Here is a 9,921-nt window from a genome sequence, read left to right on the forward strand (position 1 = left end):
TATGCACTGTTAGGATTTGAAAAGACAAGTGTTGCCATGTACCTAGTTCTGTGAGATGCATAACTGATTGTAATGATTTCCAATGGCCTCTAACAATGGCTTAGATCCCTGTTACCAATATACAAGGCTAGCTGGCATGGAAGACCTACTTAGGATATCATGAAGGTTATGGTTTTCCAAAGGAAACATGGGATGCAATTATCATGTTTTTTGCTAATTGCTTTGAATTATTTCTGCATGAATCTGGAATGTGATGAATGTTTGTTCATGTATTTATAATGTTGGATCATTGGCTGGTGAAGTTGGGCATGATGGCAAGATGAAATAAGGCAACAACTAAAGAATGACTAGGCCAACCAACCAAATTCAAAACATATTGACCAAAACATGGAAAACCAAGTTCGAATAGTCATCTCAAGGTCAAAAATGGAAATGGTGGATGAAATTAGAGCTAGGACTAGTCATTTAGTGATTTGGGATGAAAAAGGATCTAGGTTGACTTTGGTCAAAGTTGACCAAAGTCAACAATTGGTCAACATGTATTTTTTTTAATTTCTTGGTATGTAATGAACATTTATGGATGAGAATGAATGAAATTAACTATTTGAATGACAAATTAACGGATTAAATGTATAAACATGTTACTTGAATTTGAATTTGAATGAACATGACTTGTAATGAAATGGACTTAAGCATGAATAGGCATGAACATGTTGAAAAGACTTAGATGAAACCAAATTAAAGACCACAAATGACACCTGAAAGAAAACCACAATGTCCATAGCAAGGCCAATAGAATGCAAAGTACTGGGACATAAACAAAACCATGGTCTAAGCAATGATACCATGACCATGATCAGATGAATGAAATGGAAATAGAGGAGGTTTATGAGGTCAATATCTTGGGCTAGCACCAAGGAGCTAAGCACAGATGAATGGAACCAAAACTAAGGCAACAACATGAATGAGAAGTTGAGTGAAGCACACAACACATACAACTAGGTTTAGAAGACCCACCAATGAAAATGAAACCACATTAGGGTTTAGATAACCCAAAGCATGCCATAATGAAGTCTCTTGAATCCAAGATCAAGAAATTAGGGTTTGAAATTCCTGAGGAGTGCCATGATGAGATCTTATTGAATCTATGCTTCAAAGACCAAGCAATTATGGTTTCACGTCCCCTATGACCAAATGAAAAGCCGAGTCGCACTTCTAAAATTTAATCCACACACAAACCCTAGTTTTTCAAGCCACGAGCTTTGAATCTATGATGATCAATTATGAATGAATGATGCATATGAATGAGACATGAATGTGTACAGATGAATCCCAAGTCAAAGGTTGAGTGAAAATATGAAAGGGGAGGGCAAAGTTTGGGGTATGACAGATAACCATACTCCAAACCATATAAGACAACTTTAAATCCAACCTATAAGCACAATCAAGCGAAATAAATGAATGCATTGTACCTGTGCCAATAATAGCAATAAGTAGAATACCATTAATAAAACACGTACCTCGAATCAATCTGTATGAGCTAGTCTTTCTGGAAATGAGTACTAATGTGACTCGGTTCCCCACAGTTGAAGCAAGTTAGTGAGCTACTATTAGAATCAACGATATGATTTTCAGTCTTCCCACACTTGAAGCATCTTTTCTCAGAACTCTTGCAGTCATTGGCACGATGACTTGCGACCCCACACTTAAAGCACTTAATATAAGTGGGAGTATTTCCCCCACTAAGCCTATTCTCACCCGAATCCTTCTGTTTCTCTTTGTCAGCTGAAGCACTATATGGTTTTCCACGATACTGATTTTTCCCTTTCTTCTCACTAAGGCTCTTATATTGAGCAGAACAAGCTCTATTATCCTCATCATATATCCAACACTTATCCATCAGCATAGGAAATCGTCAAATCTCCTAATAACCAATACCTTGCTTGATCTCAGGATGCAATCCATTTTCAAACTGATACACTTTGACCCTTCAACAGCCACACCATTGTAGCATGGACAAAAATTTATCAGCACTTCAAATTTAACAGCATACTCAGCAACGATCATATCTCCCTACTTTAGCTCGAGGAACTCAATTTCTTTCTTACTGCACACGTATTCTAGAAAACACTTCTCCGAAAATTCAGCCCTGAACACAACCAAGTAATCTTAGTACCAAGATTCTCCAGACTCTGGAGCGCATTATCCCACCAATCTTCAGCCTATTTTGACAACATATGAGTACCAAACTTCACCTTTTGAACTTTAGTGCAAGACATCACTAGAAAAATATTCTCAATCTCCCGACCCATGTATGTGCACCCTCTGGATCATATTTGACCTTGAAAGTCGGCATACTGTTTCTCTAAAACTTCCCCAATCTATAGAACTCATCGCCAACCTAATTCTGATGACCCTACAATGCCTAAGACATTTCTTCCAAAGCATCATCAATCATTTGGTCATTTTTTCCTTCTACCATATTCTTCACACCAGTAAACAAACATTAGAAGAAACATTGCACTGACAATGTTCATACACTCGACGCATACTAGGGAACAGACAACATTACAAAAACCTAGTTGGATGAACCGAACTGCTCTGATACCACTAATGTAACACCCTAAACCCCAAAACTTATATAAAAATATTTATTCAACTATTTAAGGTGTCACCAACGACTAGCATCCAAACTCAGCAAAAACATGCGACAACAAACAACAAACAACAAAAAATCATTTCCTAAAAAATCATTTTAAACTTCATAACTAAAGTATTAAACCTTAAAACATTAAATCAAAACATAAAAATTAACCCATTCCCAATATTACAATATCAAAGCACTAAAACCACTATATTGTGATAGACCGATAAATAAAACAAAGAATAGCTCGAACAAGCCACCTTCCACACACAACAACAATTTTACTCCTGATTATCTGCAAGATATCCATGGTGGATAACATTAAGCAAAAGGGGTGAGAAATAAACTTCAATATAAATAGTGTAAAGAATGCAAAGGTAGAGAATTACACAACATATCATACATTCCATACACAACCACCATCATCGTAATCTCACACTCATTCTCAACAATATGCAAAGAATATGTAATGCGACTCACGACACAACATGACACTATGCATGTGGTACCAACTCAACATTGTCTTCTCTCAGGAATCGGTTCCCCCCTTATTAACCCATGATACCCCCCCTCCCTTATGAGCTCCAAGCCCCCTTCTGAGCTTGGGACAAGCCACTAGTCCCCCCCCCCCCTCCCCCTTCTGAACTAGTGAACATGCATATTTCAACGACACGATACAATGATGCATGTCCATACAAATAAATGTAACAAAAATAATAGTCTTTACAACCCTCTTCTGACCATAAAAAACATGCATTGACAAACAATACTAATTCCCCATTCTGAATTACTATCCAACAATGCATACAACCATACAAATAGTCCCCCTTTTGAACTATTTATCATCACATCAAACATACATAATTAACCACCATATAATCATGCATCTCACAATAATAACAATTATATTCACCTCATACAACATCACAAAATATCATCATATGCATCCCATACAATTGATACATCGTATAAACATCAATATCTAAGTAGATCAATTATCATTCAACAATCATCAGCAAGTATTTACAATAATTCACATAATTATACTTGCAACTCACATCATATATTTACATAACGAATAAACAACCACACATCATCTAATCATGTTAAATCATCCTAACATCGTTTCATCATTGATTCATTCATTTACACAATTAACTAACCGTTCGTTACTGTGAACTAATACGTAACAATTAAAACAATTAATTTTCACAAATTTCAGTATCCATCTAGCATTTTAATACATTACTATGGGATATCCATACACATTAGTTTTCCAACGCATTAAACCACACCTCATTTTGACTTACGGAACAAAAGTTATGGCAAAAACAATCAGATAAAATAATATGCTCTAGCTCAACAATTTTTCAAAAATCAACTAGTATCAATCGATTGACATCTGCGTGAAATCGATTGACATTAATCTCTATAACATACTGTCTTTCTAATTTTTCACGTTTTGGCTAAGACCAATCGATTGATTCAGGGAATTAATCAATTTACATGGCTCAATTTTTCAGATTTTTCTAATTTTCATGCATGGAATCGATTGACACAAGATGTCAATCGATTGATATCAACTCAAAATCCAAATATCCCAGTTTTTCACACGTTAACTTCATCTTTCCCATTCCATATACCTCATACATCAAATCAACTCTCATTATAACATTTAAATACATCATACCATGAACTAAACAACATATAACAAACTCATCACAATCAAACATGTTATAAAACACAAATTAAATCATGAATCATAACAATTGGACACACAATTTATTAATCACTTTCATCAAATTTAGGTTTATGTAAAAAGCTTCAAAATTCCTACAATGTCATATAATCACATACACATAAATAGAATAATACACGCACAAATTCAGTCACGAAAATTAGATAATCACACCTTCAATCATAAATCTTTAGATCAACACATAACAACAACGATTCTTAAAAATTACACACAATCCCTAAAGAGAGTAAGAGTCTCTCTTTTCTACCCTTTCATGCCAAACACCCATATAGAAGCTCTTTCTCCCCCATTACCTCATACTTTCAGCAAAATTATGAATTAGGTTGATGGTTTGTTCTTCCTTATTCAAGCCCTAACATCTCTTCTTCTCCCAAAGCTTCAATTTTACGTATTATGTTTTTCTCAAGGCTTCACTAACTTTTTCTATTTATCTTTAAACCTAATTTAATCCTTGGTTAATTAAACTTATGCCCAACTCTTCTTATTTTTCTCACCACTTCCCTTATTTCTCCTTAGTTCTTATTTTCCACCAAAAACCTCTATTTCTATTTTTATTTTAATTAATTAAAACAATTATCTATTCTAATTATTTCCAAATAATTTAATTATTTTAATCCTTCTACCACCCCACTAATTCTCTCACTACACCCTACCACATACATATGCAACGCAATATATTTAATTAAAAGCACACCACATACTAATTAATTAAATAGAAACATGAATAATATGTTTAAAAAGTTAATCAAATTTCGGGGTGTTACAAGGAGCATATCATTAATATATTTGATTTTATGTATGTAAAGAATGGGATCTTTTCGGTGAGACTCAGTATCAGAAGACCCAGTTGATGAAGTTTAACAGCAATTTGGGATGCTTAGGAGAATGTACTCCTATGGAGGAGGTCGAAAAGAAATGCTTGCGGCACCTCATTGATATTCAACTACTGATAGAAGCCCATTATCGCGAAGAGATAAAGACCATATTTTGTAAGCTATGGAACCTCCAAGGTATCTTGTTTACTCTTTCCATCGTTAATGTATTCTCTTCCCCATAATTGTATGCAGGTTATATGGATGATGAAGTGAGACTCTGATTTATAAGGCAGAGAATATAGACAGTTGGGAACACTGTTATTTTGGAAACCCTTTCGACTTTCTCGGCTATCCTGGATATGATCACCTGCCCTCTACTGACGGGACCTAGCTCTCGTTCTGCTAGGGTCATCGACATTCTTCTTTGGATGAAGAATGCTCTTACTTGGCTAATCTTTTTAGGCCCGCTCTAGAGTAAGAATTGGCTACCCTGGCACGATATACTCGACGTGCTTCTACTGCTTTAACCTTGGTGGACTCGACCACTAGGAGCCTCTTTGATATGATCGACATTGTTCTAAAAAGCAACAACTGGAGGAGAGTGTTCGTGATCTAAAGTTTCAGCGGGACAAATACTTGCATGAAGCAGAGAAAGCTTTTACCTCTCTTATTGGGGTGAAGAATGTTTTGATTCCCCTAAAAATACTCCATGTATTTTTATCATTATTATATTAAAGATGTATTCTCATATATATATATATATATATATATATATATATATATATATATATATATATATATATATATATATATATATATATATATATATATATATATATTATATATATATATATATATATATATATATAAAGAGTGTTATACTTATTATGTTGAGAAGAGATAATGTATTCCCCCTCCTTGATAAAACAAGTTACGTATAAAATCAATACTTTCTAAGCAAGAAAATATATTTGATTTTTCTTTACAATGCTAACTTTTTTTTAAAAGAATAAATATTGAACAACTCAATTTAAAAATTGCTTATTCAATTTTTTATGTCAAATGTATGCGTTTTCAACAATAAAATTTTACTTCCAATACTTTTTTAAAGTACAAGTTAACAATTCATTTGTTATTATTTCCATTTAAATATAATTCTAAATAAATTTCAATATTAAATTGTTTAAATTTTTATCATAAACAAAAATATTTATTTATATTTATGTATTAATATAAATAAATTATTGATATTTATATTTTAACAATTTAAAAAAATCAAATTCATTAATATTCACTCTGATTAAAACCCATTCTTCAATAAGCACACCTAAAAAAAATAAGGGTTGTTATTTTATATTTAAATTTTACATTTTCAAGAATACGTGACTGAAAAATAGTTATGGTTATGTTAATGTTTGTTAAAAGGTTTAAAAAAAATTACTTCTAATTATAAAGATTCTCTAAAATAAAGTAAGTTTTAAAAATTTCCGTAACTCTTAACATTTTATTTTCATAAAAAAATAATGTTAAACGTTTTTTTCAAAAAAGGTATATGTTTCTACACCCTATATGTTTTTAAAAATAGTTATAGTTAATACTTTTATCGGTTTCCATAAAAATATATGTTAAACATTTTTGTAAGAAAAACACTAAATTAAATTTCTATCTTTTTAAAAAAAATAATTTATTACTAAGAACATATTTGAATCCTCAAAACAAGCTAACCAACAAATTAAAATCCTGAATTTGATACAATGCATTAAAAAATCTGCATACACTCGTATCACCACAAAAACCATGAATATGTGTAATCCTGTGATTCTATTTCTTGCTTAAAAAACCAAAACAATTAACTAACATCACTTGGTTTTTTTACCCAAATAACCCATTTTTTTAATAAAATTCCCAAAATACCTCTGGTTTCAAAAAAAATCCCAAAATACCCCACTTTTAAGAGGAGTCTCCAATTGAATTGGCGACTCCTCTTAAAACTTGAATGGAGGCGCCAATTGGATTGGCTAGGGGTTGGCGCCTATGTGTAGGTTTTAAGAGGAGTCTCCAATTCAATTGGCGACTCCTCCATAAAAGCCTCAAATGACAAAACCTTCAACATGAATGTTATAGATCTTTTCAAGACAATGAATTTGGACTTAAATTTTGCATTATTTGGATTTTTTATGAGAAAGTTATGGGTACTTGAAGTTGGACTTTTTCACATTTCAATGGATTTGGTCCAAAGTGACCTATAATGTTTTAGTATTATCACATGTCTTTCTTTTAGAATTATGAAATTTTGTCCAACATAACAATTGAAGTAGACATCTTAAAATTTCCAATTCACTTGGTCCCACCTCAAAATCATAAAAAATGAGTGAGGTAGGTCCTTGGGAAGTTGACCCAAAATTAGGGTTTTAGTCAAAACATGTGTATGTGAATTTTGCCAAAATGGACCAACTTCAAGCCCTTCTGTTTGAATGATAAAAGCCTCAAATTACAAAATCTTCAACATAAAAGTTGTAGATATTTTCAAGACAATGAATTTGAACTTAAATTTTCCATCATTTGGATTTTTTATGAGAAAGTTATGGGCACTTGAAGTTGGACTTTTTCACATTTCAATGGCTTTGGTCCAAAGTGACCTATAATGTTTTAGTATTATCACATGTGACCTATTATTCAATTGGATACTCCTCCTAAAATGTATTTTTTTGTGTTTTATGGTATAAGTGAAAGATAAATTTGATATAATACGACTTGATATTAATAAAGTTTGGAGTTTACACAAAGAAACCTAATGGTGATGACCGGGATCACCTAACCGACCTCCGGTCCCACATCCCCTAACTACCCTAACCCTTGGCCCTAACCCATGGTGACGATTATGCACCGGTGTTTGTTCATTTGAGGGGCCAAGAGCGTCACTACCAACTACAGGAGAAGGTCCGTTGAGGTATTCAGACAACTCAGCATAGTCTTCAGTATGCAATGATGGTGTACCGCCGTAGCTGAGCTCATGACCCATGCCAGAGAAGTTGGGATGTGGTTGACTCATGGATGGGAGACCGGGACGGTTGAAGGGAGACATGGGTGTGAATGATGCGTCTAGGAAAGGTTGGAAAGGTTGTTGGGGTGTTTGGTAGAGATAGGGTTGTGGGATGTTTTGGTCTTGTGATGTTTGGGCTTCTTGGCTACGGTAGGAGGAGGGGCGGTTGGTGTTTTGGCTAAGGAGACTTTGGTAGGGTGATGGTGTGGGTGCGAAGCGATGTTGGGTCTCAGGTTGATGGTCAATTTGTTGGTGGTGGTATGGGGTATGTTCTTGGTATTGGGGTTGGGTGAATGGCATGTTTTGGTTGTATGTTTGTGTGTTTGTGGAACGGAAAGTTTGACGGATAGGGGGTTGTGAGTAACCGGGTTGAGAATGTTGTTGGGGGTTAGACGTTGATCCTTCTTGTGTCTAACTTTCCTGGCGTGGGTCGTAGAGGTACATATCTTCGGCGATGAATTGAAAACCAATTGATCTGTACCAAGCCATATAAGTACGACTTGGTTTTACCTCATTTGGCATGACTGCGTCAGTTAAGACATGGTCATGATGGTGCTTCCACTTGCGACACTCCGATCTTGCGAAGTTTTGCCAAGGGTTGAAGTTCCATTGGTCGTTCACTTTACGCATATGCCATTCTCCTAGGCTAGCTGGGGGATCTGGGATATTCTGGACCATACCGAACTGCAGCTTCACACGATCGGTGTTGTGCATCTCCACAGTTGTAAACCGTATTATCGGTGTGCATGTTGTCCATACAGCTGCGTCTTCAGCGTTGACCGCATGGTCATGATCCAGATTAAGGTATGAACGCCAAATGAACTGAAATGTTAAAGAAGATAAGATTATAATGAATGTAGAAAAAGTTAACATAATATAACGAAATAATTAAGTTATTTTGCTTACGTCTGTCGGTCGAAGGTGATCCAACAGGTTGCGATACTGAGAAATACAGTGTCTCGAACATCTGTTGTAACTCATACCACGTGCCGACCATCTACACCAAAAAGTTAAAAAAAAATTAGTTTGAGGTAATAAACTTTAAGGAAGTAAGTAAAGATATAGCAATTTAAACAACTTACTTTTGTGCATATGGAAAAGTGAAAGGGTTGTTATTGACCGGTGCTAGAGACGGTAGTCTTGACCAACCTCATGCTTGTAGAAAAACAGCACATCCAGAAAATGTAGATGTGTCTTTGTGGGAGTTTTTGCACAACGAGCTATAGAGATAGGCTAGACAAGCAGATCCCCAATTGTAACTTCCTATTCTATCTACATGTCTAAGTAGAGGTAAGTACATAATATGCATGCTAGAACCACTACCTTCGGGAAATAAAAAGGATCCTATTAACAACATAATGTGACTTTAGGCGTGAGAGTAGTATACCTTGACCTCTAGCATTATCATCTAACAAATCTGTGTCTAAGAGCTCCATGCAAATTGAATTTGCATAGTTGGTCTTACCATTAACAGCCTTGCCTTTAATTGGTAGTCCTAAAAGCATGTAGATGTCTTCTAACGTCATGGTACACTCATCGGTTGGGAACCAAAATGTGTGTGTCTCTGGCCTCCATCTTTCGCATAAGGCTAGAATGAACTTGTTATCTATAGACCAAGACATAATCTTGCTAATATGACCAAAATCGGCGAGTTCAACAT

This window comes from Lathyrus oleraceus, chromosome 6, assembly GCF_024323335.1.
Source record: "Lathyrus oleraceus cultivar Zhongwan6 chromosome 6, CAAS_Psat_ZW6_1.0, whole genome shotgun sequence".
NCBI lineage: Eukaryota > Viridiplantae > Streptophyta > Magnoliopsida > Fabales > Fabaceae > Lathyrus > Lathyrus oleraceus.